Genomic DNA, 16,297 nt, shown 5'->3' on the forward strand with positions numbered 1-16,297 from the left:
ATATATTCCAAGCACCCTTACTTCATCAAACCTTGGTTTTAAGAACTGTGATTGTGTTCAGGATGGGGGAGGAGAGAAAGAATAAGATGAGCACAGAAGAGAATGTCTCTCTGCCATCTTTAAGTCTACTGCAGTTCTGATGCCACTTCCAAAAAGCATGTCCATTTTCATAACTTCCAATATAATTATCAAGGGTGGGATACCAAACTAGTTCACATGGTGTTAATAATGATTACTTATTAAGATCTTATTAGATTCCCTTCTCCCCTTTCACATTTCTTAAAATTTCTTGTTTTTATTTCAAAATATGCAGAGGATTGCAATTTTCACTCACTAATGGAACTGTTATGCTTTAAAGCCATAGCAATAAACTCTTCTGCAGGTTGTTGTGTCCATAAACTTACCATAAATGACTGAAATATAAACATTATCTTGGAAAACTGGATTTGGGGTTTATCATCATGCTGAAATTCAAGTTGAAAGAGTGATAAAGAACCACCAGACTCACCACCAACACCCCGCTCCCCACCTCCTATTAAGATGTAGTTAAATTGTCTCTCTTAGGAGCGCAGAATGTAAAAGGGACACAGTAGAAAGAGACCTGTGCAGTCATCAGGCCCATCCAATCCCGCATCCATCATTCAGTGCTTATCAGTGATGGGCAATTCAGCCCTGCTAGAGCAACCATTCCTCCTTTCTGGGAGCTTCTAATTACTTGGAAATTTCCCCTTACACTGATTAGAAAGCTTCCAATAAGAATTCAGTGGAGAAAAATGGCCGAAAACACTGGCCCTGGGATGGGACAGACCTGGATTGTAGGTTCGGGCTCTGCTACTTACTAGCTGTGAGATCCTGCATTACTTTGACTTCCTTGTGATTCTTCTCCTGTGAAATGGGGATAACCATAGTTCGGTACCTCCCCCATGAGGTTTAAAGAGTAAACGTATGCAGAGAGATCTGCTTATAGCAAATGGCTAATAAAAAGTAACTGCTGCTGGTATTTTCACACTACTGACCTAATTATGTCCTTTGGGGCATTAGAGAATAAGGTTAATCCTTCCTCTAAATGATAGCCATTTGGACATTTGGAAGCCACCACTATATATTTACCCCTCTTTTTTTTTTTTTTTTAGGGTCACACCTGTGGCCTATGGAAGTTCTCCGACTAGGCGTCCAAATGGAGCTACTGCTGCCGGGCTACACCATAGCCACAGGAACTTAGGATCCAAGCCTCGTCTGTGACCTACATCACAGCTCACAGCAATGCTGGATCCTTAATCCACTGAGCAAAGCCAAGGATCTAGCCTGCATCCTCATGGAAACTACTCAGATTCATTTCCACTGTGCCACAATGGGAACTCCTACTCCTCTCATTTTTTAAACTGACACACTTTCTCTGCCTTCAAGGGTTCCTCAGCTAGCCCATGTTCCAAATCCTTTATTGCCTTGGTGGGTTCGTACTGTGGAAAGAGCATGGGCTTTGGGATGAGAGCATTCTGGGTCTTATTGGCTTTGCTACGTCCTAGCTATTGGCCTTATGTAAACTACTCAGTTGACATGACCCTTTCTTCCCGCATCTGAAATAGGTAGATTAATGATCTCTTCATAGTATTAAGTATGAAAACACCCTCCACCAACATTTAGTACAACACCTAACACGTGGTGAGTTGCTTGTTCAGTAAAGATGAGTTCCGTGTGCCTTGTAAACCTTTTCTGTACTTACTCCAATTGACCAATGACTCTTAAAGTGCAGTTTACAAAACTGAATGCACGTTCCTAAAGGGATGAGAACATCAGAGAGTAATTTTGGATAAATATTTTCTATGCCCGAGAGCCAAATTTTTAGCGAAGCATCTCTGATCATATTTTTTTCTTTAGTTATAGCATCTCACTGCTCATTCACACTGTGGTCAACTCATACACTCAAAGCTAATGTGCTCAACTGCTCTCAAGGCGGATTTCCTAAGATTGTCTGGCAACTAGTTTTCAGGACTATCTCCTAGTCATCACTATTTCCTCTTCCAAGCTCTCACAGATCATCTGCTTAATGATCTCTTCTAGAATTTTGCCCAAGGCTAAAAATGAGTTCACTAATCTGTAATTCATAGACTCAGATTTCCCCCTTTCTAAGAGGTCAAATGTCTTATTCTTGTAATCGCGTCCTACCCTATCCACTCTCCAGATTCTGTAAAGATGACCAGTCATGATTTTGCAATACCACTCTTTAGGGGCCCAGGACCTAAGTGACCAAGGCCTGGACACAAAGAGTAAGGGATGCCTGCCTTCTTCCTCATGGTTTTAAAAATTTTTAAATATTTTTAGAATTACCTATGTCCTGGTGTTTCTAGTTTGAAGATTAGACAGTTCTCTATTTAAGGGAAAAAAGGAGAGACATGGTGAGAACAACAGGACTTGAAAACATCTTCTTATCATGTGAGACTCTTCTTTTTATACACTTTTCTTCTTTCATCTTCAGCCTTTTCCATGGACCCAGTGCATTCAGATTTTCAGTTCCTTAGCTTGGTTTTAAGCTATTCTTTCCATATTGTGTACTTTTCAAAGAACATTTTATGAAAAGAAAAAAAAATCAGGTGATTTTGCTTCACAGTCTCACCTTTTCTGGACCCAATTATAATCAATTCTGTTTTACTTCTGTCTTCACTTTTATTTCCAGAGACTACAGCCTCACTCTGTCATCATCCCTCTCTCTGAATGTAATAACCTCTAAAAAGCCATGGCCACGTTCCCCCAGGTATCAGTATTCCAGTATTCTGCCCCTACTTCCCCACATCTCCATGGGGCCTGCACCAACCTTGGAACCCACTGGCTACAGAGAACCTGAAAGGTCTTGAGGCACCTGCAAGGGTCCCTGAGTCCTGATCCATGCTCCCCTATCGCAAACCCACAGAGGAGTCTCCAGGCTGCTGCCTGACCAAAACCTGCCAGGTGTCCCCTAGCCAGCTGGGGCTGGTCCCAGCACAGAACCTGATGACAGAGGATCCAGACCTGTCACAGGGCCCCAAACAAACCCTTTTCCTTCTCTCAGCCTTCTTCCCTAGTCCTCAAAGTGAGAGCAATAATAAAACACTTCTTGGAGTGGTTGTAAAGTTCTGGGATGGGCAAAAAGTAAATGTGCATGAAACAGTCAATGGACAAATATCCTGTAACCCATCATGCAAATACTTTAAAACCGTGGAAACAGTCCCAGAAATGGCAAATGGAAGAAAAAAGAGCAACCACCACTGCTCCCCCAATACTGCCATCTCTCCAGTTTGCACATGGAGCAGAGGTTTCTCTCTTGAGGTTCCAGAAGGCATGGGCAACCCTAACCTATAACAACATCCAGAAATGTACCAAGTAACTTGCAGGTGGCAAAGACAAAACCCAGTGGGGTCTTAAGGTAAAATCTTTGGGAAAAGCAGCCGCATGATGTAAAGAAGGCAGAAGATGGAAAACAGAACTAAGCTGCTGCTCGAGACCAGCTGAGGGTGGCACAGCCATGAAGACCTGGTCCTGGGAAAACCCAGCATGACCCCTGCCCATGGGAGCAAGAAGTCCCCAAGCAGCCCAGCCCCCATGATTTTTGTGGGTGTCCCCCAAAAGAATGTGTTATCCTCAGAGGTCCAGGGGAGAATATTAGAAAAGGTCGTGGTTTGGAGGGATGTACCCTAATAGAACCACAACAGAATCTACAGCCCTGAGCTCCCTTCACCTCTATCCCCGGCCCCTGCATGCTGTCTGGACACCGGTGTGTCGTCTTCTCTTCCCACACAGCCTTGTAGCATTTACACAGCTTCACAGTCCTGTCCCCGATCATCATTCTTTTCCCTGGGTCTCTTACTTTAATCTAATCTTTAGATACAATTATTCTTCATCTTGATCATTTTTCTTATTACTGCTTTGGCTGATTATCTTTCTCTCCCACCATATTTTCAGGGCTCCTTATTATGTTGGCTGGTTTCCTTTTATTAGGAGTTAGTTCAATTTTCTTTTTGTTGGGGGGGGAGGGAAGAGTTGGGAGGGTGGGAATAACACATACACACTACTGTATAAAATAGATGATTTACGAGAACCTACTCTCCCGCACAGGAAAATCTACTTGACAGTTGGTAATAACCTATGTGGGAAAAAAGAATGGTTAGATTTATATGTATGACCGACTGATTCTGCTGTACACCTGAAACTCATACAACATTGTAAGTCAACTATACTCCAATAAAAGTAAAGAAATGGTTAATTTCCATCTTCTTCACCCCTCGCTTTAGCTGTTCCTGATTTGAAGACGTCCTCAGGGCTGCTAGTCGGCATAAAGAAATGGTAATCAACTCATGAAATGGTACCAGATGGAGTTCCTGTTGTGGGTCAGTGGTAACAAACCCAACTAATATCCATGAGAATGTGGGTTTGATCCCTGGCCTTGATCAGTGGGTTAAAGGATTCAGTGTTGCCATGAGTTGTAGTGTAGGTCACAGATGCGGCTCAGATCCTGCATTGCTGTGGCTGTGGTGTAGGGTGGCAGCTGACGCTCCGATTCGACCCCTAGCCTGGGAACTTCAATATGCCGCAAGTATGGCCCTAAAAAACAAATCAAAACAAAAACAAAAACAAAAACCAGAAAAAAAGAAATGGTACCAGAGTCCCCCCTCATGGAACTGTTCTCCCTGCTTCACAACCACCCGAGGTGCTGGGACACAGACATCCAAGACCCACTTGCCACCATAACTGGGCCATATCTCACAGACCCGCCTCATCACAGTATGGTCTGGAAAGAAACCAGGGGTGTCCTGGTACTAGGAGAGACCTCAAGAGACAGTCAAGCCCATCTACTCAACAGCAGGCAGAGAAACCCAAGCACTGCAGCTGATTTCTGAGGTTTCTTCAAGGTGTAACATTATAAAAACATCTAAGTTACTATTACAACTATCTACTGTGTACTGAGAGTAAGAAATAAGCAATCAATTGAATTTTAAAATCTAGTGAGAGCCAGACGAATACACATTTATCTTTTGAAAGTCTGGTTAAGGCACCCCCACGGCCTCTCTTAGCAGTTAATTCATGTTTTAATTTCACAGCTGTTAGAAGTGCTTTCTTAGGTCTCACAAAATCTCCCCTGGTTTATTTAACTCAACCGCAAACCACCACATAGCACTTTCTAAACGTCAAGTGCTGCGATAAGTTAATATCCTCTTGCTTACTACTTGACAAGCAGGCAGAAAAACAAACAAACAAAAAACCAGACTAGTGTCCCTCACAAAACCACAACAATCCTTTCATATACTTCCAGGCTTTAGCTTCTTTGCAACCCTGGTAATTTCTCCCAAATAACCATCACCTGCTGTTGGCTTTCAAAAACCAAATCTACTTACACAGGCTGCCAAGTCTTTCTCCTTGGCTTCTGTGTTATCTGGATTCGCACATTTGGTGTGTTCATTTTCCTGGGGTCAGCCTTCCTTCCCACACTTCTGAGGATACTCAGGCTTCCGGAAGACTCTTGCTCAGAGATCCAGTGTTTCCTCCCAGAGCCAGAGAGCAGATCAGCTTCAACCACAGATTGAGGAGGTGCTTCTCTGGCTGCTGTGTGCTGGGGGAGCCTCACTTAGAAAGCTGCATCTTCCTCTCCTTTCCCGGGGAGCAACTTGCCCTCATCCTTGCCCACTAGGACCCCATCTTGACTCGATTACATCATCAAAGTCCCTACTGCCAAATAAAGTCACATTCACAGGTATCAGGGGTTAGGATGTCAACGTATCTTTTTTTGAGGGACACAATGTGACCCACTACAGTCCCTGAGACAGAATTTAAACCCTGGTCATCTTAATCAAGTTCTTAACATCTGCATTATCTGGTTAGCTGATTAAGAACTCAAATATCATTTAAGTATTATATTGTTATTATTACTACTATTCTCTCTATGCAGCTAGAAAGGTGATGCTATGGCACATTTATGCCACCAAGGAACCCTGAATTTTCTTCTCTTTCCAAGCCCTGGCTGCTTTCCTAGGTTCTTTATGGTCAACGAATTCATGCTCATGTGGGTGAGATTTTCACTGGATACCTGAGTGAGTGATGCTTGACTACTCTGCTTTCCCTGCCCTGTCCAACCTCCATCCGAGTTTCTTCAAATAAACCAAGCTGGGAATACCACAAATGTCGTAAGAACATCTTAGTCTTTCCAAAGACAGTCTTTAAAGGACCCACTCCAGCATCCAGGGATTCATTCCATGTCACATTCTGCCCTTGGCTCTTATCTCTCACTCTCAGGCCACTTGCTCAGCACATGAGGAAGCTCGTGTCCCACAACCGGAAGTGTCGGGCACCCACCCCTCCCCACCCCAGGGCTCAGGGCAGGCCTGACTGGCATGCCCAAGTGTTCTTCTTCCCTGGCATTTTTCTTTCTCTGATTGCTCTGACCTGCTTGCCTGATACTACATGAGAGGAGGTCTGACTCATAGCTCACCTGAAGGCACTTCCTCCCAGGACCTGAGCTTTAGAGAACAAGCCAGGGAGCACAGGCTGAGCCCTGGGGTCAACAACCCCAATTCTCACACTTGCCTCAGGTCAATGGCTGAGCCATTCTGATTTATCCTAGGACAATGCCCTCTCAATCATATTCTAGTTTCCCTTCTTCTTTCCTTCTCTCCTCCCTCCTTTCTATTTTAACTATAAAGGATCATGTATCTACGTCTAGGCCACTAACATACCTTGGAAAAAAAGGGGAAAAAAATGAACCTGATTCATATTTGATCTTATTTCAATTTCCTTTTTTTTTCATTTTATTTTTTTAATTTTTTTTAATTTCCCCAACACATTATTTTTTTTCCTATTGTACAGCATGGTGACCCAGTTATACATACATGTACACATTCTTTTTTCTCACATTATCACTCTCCATCTTAAGTGACTAGACATAGTTTCCAGTGCTATGCAGCAGGATCTCATTGCTAATCCATTCCAAAGGCAATAGTCTTGGGGTATCTATTAACCCCAAGCTCCCATTTCAATTTCCAATCACCTTTTAATGGTCTTGTGTTTTTAGCTTATAAGTTTGGGAGAGGGATGAGTTGGGAGGGCTGAGGCAGCCAGGGTTTTGTTTGTCTGCTGTGTGCCAGCAGCTCTCTGCCTCCCACCACCCAAGAGCAGTTATTGAGGGATTACAGTGTCTTTGGGTGATCAGCATAAACTTTATTCTAAGGAATACCCATCTTGCTCTGTTCCTACCCCCTCCCCTGCCCCATATCAGATTCTCTTTGAGATACAGAGCTGAGCAGTTTCAGAGTCTGTCCTTGGAGAGCTCAAAGTGTGCTGATGGAGTGAGACAAGTGCAATGCAGTGGAACAGAGCACTACAGACATGGCCATGTTGGAGAATGCAGCCAGGAAAGGTTCTCGGAGGGGAGCTGCTGCCTGAGCGACTTCCAGAAGAATACATGGGAGGTGGCAGGGACTGGGACGTGGGAAACAGATTAGCCTGGGTCCTGGCAAGAAACAGATGGTTTGAGTCATCTGAGAAGAATTTAATGAGACTATTTACAAAGGTGAGGACAGAGTGCAGAGAAACCCCAGAGGATGGTACAGCACCCCTAGGAGCCCTCAGCACCCGAAGGCCTGGGGAGCAGGGTCTTGAGAGGTGCCAGAACCCAGGGAGGGAAAGAGAACCGCATGCCACCTGGCAGGTACTCATGATGGTAAAGAAGCCTGTTGAGTGGTACTCACAGGCCAACCTCTCTGGGCACCAAGCACTTTGGAAAGCGGATCTGGAAGAAGGAACAAAGGAAAGCTGTCCATCAGAGGGACAGGAGAAAGGATCACATTTCTGTGCATGGGAAATTGTATGTAGAAAGGCATGGAATCATGGAAGAGCACAGTTTGCTTGGGCACAGGGATGTAGGGACTGGCAGGAGATGGGCACCAGAGGGAGGTCAGGGCCTGCTGTGGAGCTCAGGGCACTGAAGGGGGTCTGAGCAGGGGAAGGATGCAGTTGGTAGTCATGGTGATGTGAAAGGTAGGTTGCGGAAGGACAGAAGCAGAAGAAGGGAAGCCAATCAATAGGTTATTGCAACATGGAACATCTGGGGGAAGAGGAAGAATCCAGACCCACAGCTTGCCAGTCAGAAGCACTGGACTCAAATCCTTGCTCTGTTGCTTACTGTGAGACATTGGGTGAGTGTTTTAATCCTCAAGGGTTTAGTTTTGTCATCTACAAATATGGGAGCTGTCGTGAGAAGTAGGTAAGTCAGGTGCCAAGCACGGAGCAGCACGACTGACACAGCCTGGAGTTACGCTGTGCATGGACTGTGCAGCCAGACTGGTCAAGCTGAATCCGGACAAGAAAAGCTGAAAGCCTCAGGCAGTGGCAGTGACCACAGGTAGGGCATGGATTCAAGTATCTTTTCTCTGAATGCAAGAAAAAGGAAGGGGAGGGAGAAGATGGAGTTGTGTAACTTGGGTGATTTGGTGGGAGGATTAAATGTGAACTCAGTAAAGGGGCACAGAAGCAGGAAAAAGTTGAGGGGACAGGGAAGGAAGGAGAGGAGTGTGGTTCCAACCACGTCAGCTCTGAGTAGGCACCAAAGCCCTCAGATGGACTAGCCTCCAAGACCACTGGAAACAAGAGACAAATGAAAGAGGACTTGGGAGTCATTGGAACTTAGAGGAGGCTGAAGCCATGGGAAATAGGAGAGCCCCTGAGAAGTAAGCAAAACATAAAAGAAGGGGTCATTGTGTGCACCCCATTAATCTCAAGGAGAGTATCCATTTAAATGGTGGGCAGAATAGGGAGAAGTTGGGGGCAGGAGGAAACAGCAGGAAAAGAGCAGAGGAGGAACAAGAGGAAACACAATGGAAGGGGAGGAAGGAGAGGGTCTCTGGGAGGGAAAGGGCCACAGTATTAAGTGCTTCAGACTCAGTGGGAGAAGGACACACAGGAAACCAGAGATGCAGCAACTAAGACATCCCTGGTGACCTGAGCGAGGGCAGTCTCCACGGAGAGCACAAGAAGCCCACTGATAATGAACTGAAAAAACAAGTGTGGGGTGTAGAAATATCCACAGCAAATGCGGTCATTCCAAAAAGCCTGGCAGTGGACGGACAAGATAGGATGGTAGGCTGTGTGAGTATCTTTTCTCTGAAGGATGGTGAAACCTGAGCCTATTTATAGGCTAAAAAAAGGAACACAACAGAAATAGCCCCAAGACTGAGGGACAATATAGGGGAAATGACGGCTCAAGAAACAGAGAGGAGAAGACAGGGTCCACGTGGAGAAGCTCACATTGGAAAAGAGGCAGCAGTGCTTCCTCTGAGTCAAGACAGTACCAAGCGTGAACCTGCCAAACAGGGCGGGGGTGGGGGGGTGAGGGCGTCCAATCTCTGACTCGGCTCCCTCTCCCCTTCTAAGAGAGCATTTTGGTGGCCTTTCTGAAGCAGCTAAGCCTTTCCCTGGAAGAAAGCTGAGCTGGAGGTGCAGGTTGGAGGAACAAGACTGCCTGAGGCAAGAGATCAGTATAATTGCTTAGTAAAGTGTCCTGATTAAAAGCAGAGACTGTTTTTCCTGCTCCAGACCTGCATTTTACTGTCCATTACAGACTTCCCCTTCCTCAGGGTGAGGATGACCACCTGAAATGAAAGGGATTGAAAGGAAAGCATGTGCAATCAGAAACATTTGGCCACCCTCTTCTTAGCTGGTACAGATTCATCCTGGCTCTGGCGACTGGAGGACAGGGCTCATGTAAATACATGGGGGTTGAGGGGGGAGGCCTGCCGGGGAACACTGAAGGTTCTCTGGGGACCTGGTTTATGAGCACTTGCAGTTTCTCTCTTATATTTAGCTTGTCAAATTCTTCTTCGTCGGCTAAGGCATCTGACAGGCTTAATTGTTTCCTTAGAGCTGTGCCTTTCCCATCAGTGAACAAAGGCAACCGTGAGGGATGTGAGTTTAACTCTTGTGATAAAAAGTATTCCTTAGCACACATAAAAACAGATGTGTGTGCATGTGTGTGTATTAAGTGCATGTGGGTATATGTACACGTGTGTACACACATATACATCTTTTTTTCTTTTTTCTTTTTTTAACAGTGTTTGGGAGTAGGGATAGGCAGATCCGACCACTGACCTACTGCCTGGATGGCCACTCCAACTCTGGAAGGAAATTCACCAACAATACCTCACCACCTCCAGGCATCAGTATCACCTTCAACAACTGATAATGTGCTAATGGAAGACAAGAAGGGACAATGAGTTCACGTGCAGATCACAATCATCAGGGGTTGCCCTGATGAGGCTCTTCCCCTCCAAAAAACCTTTTACTGGGGCCATAACTAAAAACAAGATGAACACATTGACTGTTTATTATGGTTTCACTTCTCCCATCCATCCTCGGATAGTTAGGAGACAAGCTGGACAAGAGATAAAGTCAAGGACCAAGATAATAATAACAACAACAACAATAATAAAAACCCATTAGCCCCTCAAGCAAAGAGCTAACTGCACAACAATAAGAGAAGGGAGGCTACATCCTTGGCCAACTTGAGGAGTGAGTGGGTATGTTTTCAATGGTAGTTTAGCTTTGTGGTTCAACCCACAGTACAAAGAGATGTTGGGATCTCTCTCCTGGAGCAAAGCTGAACAAGGTCACTTGCCTTTTTGTTTTTCGGTGTTCTCAACTGCAAAGCTGCCGTTTGTTTTTCTTCTTTCTTTTCTTTTTTTTTTTTTTTTTTTTGGTCAAGCCCACAGCATGCAGAAGTTCCGGGGCTAAGAATCAAACCTGAGCCACAGCAGTGACCCAAGAGCCACAGCATGGGAGGTCCCACTGTGGCTCAGTGGATTAAGAACCCAGCTAGTCTCTGTGAGGATGCAGGTTCAATCCCCAGCCTCATTCAGTCCGTTATGGATATGGCATTGCCACACTGCAGCATAGGTCGCAGATGCAGCTTGGATCTGGTGTTGCCATGGCTGTGGTGTTGGCCAGCAGCTGCAGCTCAAATTCGACCCCTAATCTGGAAACTTCCATATGTCCCAGGTATGGTGATAAAGAGAAAGAAAGAAAAAAAAGAGCCATAGCCATGACAACGCTGGATCAGTAACCCGCTGCACCACTGGGAACTCCCAGTACTGCCTTTTCAATAGTCGTTTGTGTGCTGTTTATTATTTCCTATTAGAACATACGTTCTGAAGTTCTAATGTTAACATTTTTTTGGCACTGTCCCCAAATATCTTCATACATAGCTGCATTCAGGGCTCAGCAAACATCTGCAGGTTGGTTGGTGCATCTGTCCATCCAACCACCCATCCAATCTTGGATACATTCTATAGAATGAGTGTATCCACTTCCTGGAGATTTCATAAAGATTCAAGAAAAAATCAACTTGATTTAACCAATATGATTTGAGCACGATGATGTAGTCAAGGAAACATAAAAATAAATAAGATGTGGTTCCTACTAAAAAATAACTGCAGATAAAACAAATAACTACAATATAAGGATGAACTTACAGGCTATACAGCCTTGGGGTCCAAAGGAGAAACAGAAATTAGATCCCACTGTGGGAGTGAATATGAAATCAAAAAAGAATTCCTTAGGGACATGTATTTAAAACAATCCTTGAAAGATAAGAATTTGACAGGCAGAAATGTTAAGCCAAACACAGAGGACTCCATTAATCATGGTTTGATCATGACTGCTGCCAGCAACTAGGAAAGGCCGTAACTCCTCAAGAGCTGTTTCTCAGGATCTCCTGATAAAGGATGTGGGGACTTGTAGATGGTTTAGTTCTTCCCCTAACAAATTTCCTGAATTCTATGTCTTAACCTCTGGACTTCCCAGCCAGCCACTCCTCCAAGGTCTGAGGTCTGTGTTTCCAGAAAGGAAGAGCAGACTCACAATTGCTCTACTCTTAGAGGTGGGAACACCAGCCCCCTTCCTCCAAAGCATGCCAGTAGGCCAGGAGGAGAGCACTAGGGCTTTCCAACAAAGCCCTGCAATACAGCATCCAGACTGGTGTGTAGTACAGAATATGCAGCTGCCACAGTGAGATGAGCCATGCTACTGCCCTGCAACAATCCTAGAGATGATCTATTAACGGTTAGTCAGACAAGGGCCACAGCTCTGGATCAAGAGCAACCTTTCTTTACTTGCTTATGATGTTACGATTGGTCACAGAATAATCCTTACACACTAGTGTGAAACACAGACCCTATGCCAACTACCCCATATCTACATAAGTCCAGGATACTCAGGACATCATAAGGTCTCCTCCTGCACATCTACCCTTACATGACCTGAAAGCCACCAACACAAGATTGGTTTGTTCTGTGTTTTGCTTTTTTAGGGCCACATCCATGGCATATGGAGGTTTCCAGGCTAGGGGTCAAATCAGAGCTACAGCTGCCAGCCTATGCCACAGCTACACAAAAATGGGATCTGAGCCGCGTCTGTGACCTACACCACAGCTCACAGAAATGCCGGATCCCCAACCCACTGAGCAAGGCCATGGATTGAACCCGCATCCTCATGCATACAGTCAGATTCATTTCCACTGCACCATGAAAAGAATTCCCAGATTGGTTTGTTTTGAATAAGACAGCTCCTCTAACAACATGCAAATACCTCCTGGGATACTAAATAAAATCTGTCAATCATTCCAGCATTAAATTATTAAGAAAGTTAGGCTGGTTTATTTCTCCTCCCCCAGTAGGACTACAAATTACAAACCTTCCTGCTTGAGAAGCAAAATATCCAAAGAGGCTTATAATGCTTATTGGCAGCAGGGGTCTTACCTTGGAACCGATAAGCCTCAGGACTACGGGGTCCATGAATTGTCCAAAAAATAAAAATTTTGCAGGTACATACAACAATTAATTTTTCTAGGCATAGAATCAGTTTTCACCAGGTTCTCAAAGGTTTCTGTTTCCCATAAAATGTCAGGACCTTCCCGTGGACACCCAGATGGATGCCTACTTGGTAGCAAAGAGAAGAGTCTAGGGGAAAGTTCTGGTTTTACTTTGAACAAACTTTCTCATCTGACTCTCCAGTGCTTTGCACAAATTCTAAATTAATTCCCTTTATACATTCAAGGAGAAGAAAAGGAAGCCCAGAGTAATGGAATTTGAAACCAGGCTGTCGTTTAGTAAGAGAACTGGGCCCAGCTCTGGCTTCCTTGCTCCCCTGGTTCTTCCTCCTCATGGTAATTTCCTCCCTGGTAGACAGTGTTTAACTCTGAAGTTTTCTAAACTTGGCCTAATTGAACTCTCCACCATTATTTGTGCAAAAGATGCCCTCTAACGCCTGGCACAGAAAGACTCATTCAGAGGTTTAACTTGGACTGTTCTGGTGGCTGCCTTTGGTTTTCTGCTGTGCATATTCATTCACTCTCTGGCTGGCTCCATGCCTCAACTAGGCTGTGTCTGGCCCCAAGAAGGGCAGAGAATAGGACCACCAAGAGGATAAGGAGGCTTAACGGCCTTTTTTTGAAACGAAGGTTTTAGTGCATCAAACAAGTGAATTGAGCCTCCTCTAGCGATGACGTGGTATTTATCGAGCACCTACTATGTACCGAGGATCCATCCCAGCTCTAGGGACATAGTAATGCACAAAACAGTTGCTTAGCACAAAGAACTGTGTACAGTCTCTTGGTTTAGAACGTGATGGAAGATGGTATAATATATATATATATTATAGGGTTAACCCATACACACACACACACACACACACACACACACACGGCTGGGTCATTCCACTGTACAGCAGAAATTGAAGGAATGTTGTAAGTCAACTATAATAAAACAAACAAAAAACAGGTGCTCAGGCTTAAGCATTACCAGGACAAAAACTTCCATCCTTTTGCCATGATTGAATTTAATAATCAAGTGGGGTTCACCAGAGGCAGAAAGCAGAGAAGTAAAACTCCCAGAGATTCAAGCTAAAGTCACTTTTTTTTCCTCCTCCCACCTCCTCAAATAAGAGGATTCTCCCTCATTTACTCTGTGTTCAGACTGCTGCTACTCTGAATGATCCAAGCTTAGAACAGCTCACAGACAGACCCGTCTCTATGCTGTCTACTGCTGACATCCCTTTACGTGGACACTCTTCCCACCCTCCTCAGATTACTGGCAATGGCTCCCTCACTCACCTCCCTGATGTGAGTCTCTTCACATGTGGGGTGTACTGTGCTCCATGCCACTTTGATTGGCCTAAAACCTCACTTTCACTTTGGAACTCTCAAAGTCTCAGGGGAAGACTCAGAATAGGGATGTGCAAGGAAATCCTCAATACATGACTGAGTGAAAAATAGGCTCATGGGAGAACTATATGCAGAATGATAGCAGATTTTGAAAAAAAAAAAACTGTCTATATTTGCATACAGAGTGAAACTAGAAGGACTAGATGTTGAAGGAAGAGCATTTCACTTTTTCCTTTATAAAACTTTGTTGAAATTCTTAGTAAAAAGCATGTTATTTGGTCATTTTAAAGCTCATGTCTCAGTCACACTCCCCTGAGCACTGACCTGCAAACTGTCACAGAGAGGAGGAGTCACTGTGAGGACCTTGAGGAGATGAGCTGTGCCTCATCCATCTATGCATCTCTGGTGCCTTCCTACACAGTGCATATGATGACTTTTGAGTCAAAGAGATGGAAGAGGAGGAGGAAGGAGAGAGGAAGAGAGGTCCTGGATGCATGTGTTAACATGAGCATGGGGTGCAGAGCCACTCAATAAATTACGGGTCAGCAGTCTCTTGCTGGAGACCTGGTCTATCCTAGGTGTTCACTGAGACTGAGACTTCATAAAGCACAAGGGAGTTTATCAGCCTATCAAGATTAAAGTGCAGAACTTGCTTTTATGGAAAGATAAAGAATAGTAAAAGACTTTTAAAAATGCATGCAACTATGTAGGGTTGAAAGCAACCAAAAGAGAGGCAGACAAAAGAGAAAAAAAAATGAAGCCAGAGGAGACACAAGAGGAGGAGGAAGGCTGGCACTGCAGAAGAACCTAGGAAATGCTGGTGTATCTGGAGGTGTGGAGAGCACGCACAGAAAACATGGAGGGAGCAGTTTCTGTGAAGTGATGGAAACATCAGATGCAAGGAGCTGCAGGATGGTGGACACTGACAAAAACATGTTCAGTACTTTGGGAGGAAGCCCAGAGGTGACAGAGGTTGTGCTCTTAAACGGGGTTAGCAGGGTCAAGGGAGGTTACTTAAGATTGAGAGAAAGCTGGACATATTCCTAGGGGGAGAGGCGGAGTCCACGGACAGTGAGAGATGGAGTGGCTGGGGGAAGGGTAGCGAATGCTCACAGTGCTAAAGAAACAACTGAAGATGGGTCTAAAACGCAGAGGCAGGGGACAGAGCGACAGCGGGCAATGATACAAAGCTGTTTGAAGGGGAGGAGGATGTCTGAGGAACCTCAGAGAAGATGGGGGTCACCCAAGGAGAGTACAGATGTACCAAGAGAGTCAAAAGGGAGAGGAGGGTGGGAGTTCTCTGGTGGTCTAGCGGTTAGGATTTGGTACTTTCACCACTACAGCCTGGGTTCAATCCCTGGTCTGGGAACTGAGATCCCATATCAAGCCAATGCATGCAGTGGCTTAAAAGAAATGAAATGAAACGAAAGGTGGAACAAGGGTCTTTGCACTTTAGCAAGTGGAATTTCTACCAGGGGTGAATAACGGATTGCATAGCATCAATGGGGAACTAAGTGAAGCCAGACAGCATGAATGATTTTCCTTCCCTTTCTTAGTTCATAAGTTTCTCCACACATAAAACTGGGTAATTCCTACTCAGGCATATGTATATAAAATACACTGTCTATGAAAGGTTCTGGAGCTGGAGGGAATAGAAACATCACCTTGACATGAAACATCACTCATGAGTAGAGTGGTGGACACTCAAAAACATTAGACAGGCTGGCCCAAAAATTATATGAGAAGTTAGGGAGAGAGAGATAGCCTGGGATGCTTCCAGAACCCTGGTTATCAGCCTTCCCAGTTTAGCAGAGGCCCTCAAGACCCTCAGACAACAAGAGGCTGAAGGAGAAGAAGACATCTACCCTTAGAAAAATCATGCAGGAAGATGTAGAAAGTCACCATGTTCCTTGCAAATCACACGAAGAACAAATGAGACATGTAGGAACCAAAGGCAAAGGACTGGCTTTGGCTCCAGGTCTGCTCATCCTTCCCTGATCTCTCAGGACCCTTCATGCATTGCCCCCTCCCCCCCATTCTGTAATCCAGTAATGGAGTAAAAGCAACGCAAAGCCAGGGTTTGAGTTGGGGACTTGGGTATGTGGAGGTTTAAAAGAAAGGAGC

General features: G+C 44.8%; 1 protein-coding gene across 2 annotated transcripts in view; it reads right to left on the bottom strand.

Annotated features, from left to right (window-relative positions):
* Positions 1 to 16,297, bottom strand: part of LOC125129404 (carboxyl-terminal PDZ ligand of neuronal nitric oxide synthase protein-like) — a 333,217-nt gene that overhangs the window by 61,802 nt on the left and 255,118 nt on the right. The window lies entirely within an intron of this gene.

The sequence above is a fragment of the Phacochoerus africanus genome, chromosome 6 (assembly GCF_016906955.1).
Source record: "Phacochoerus africanus isolate WHEZ1 chromosome 6, ROS_Pafr_v1, whole genome shotgun sequence".
Lineage (NCBI taxonomy): Eukaryota > Metazoa > Chordata > Mammalia > Artiodactyla > Suidae > Phacochoerus > Phacochoerus africanus.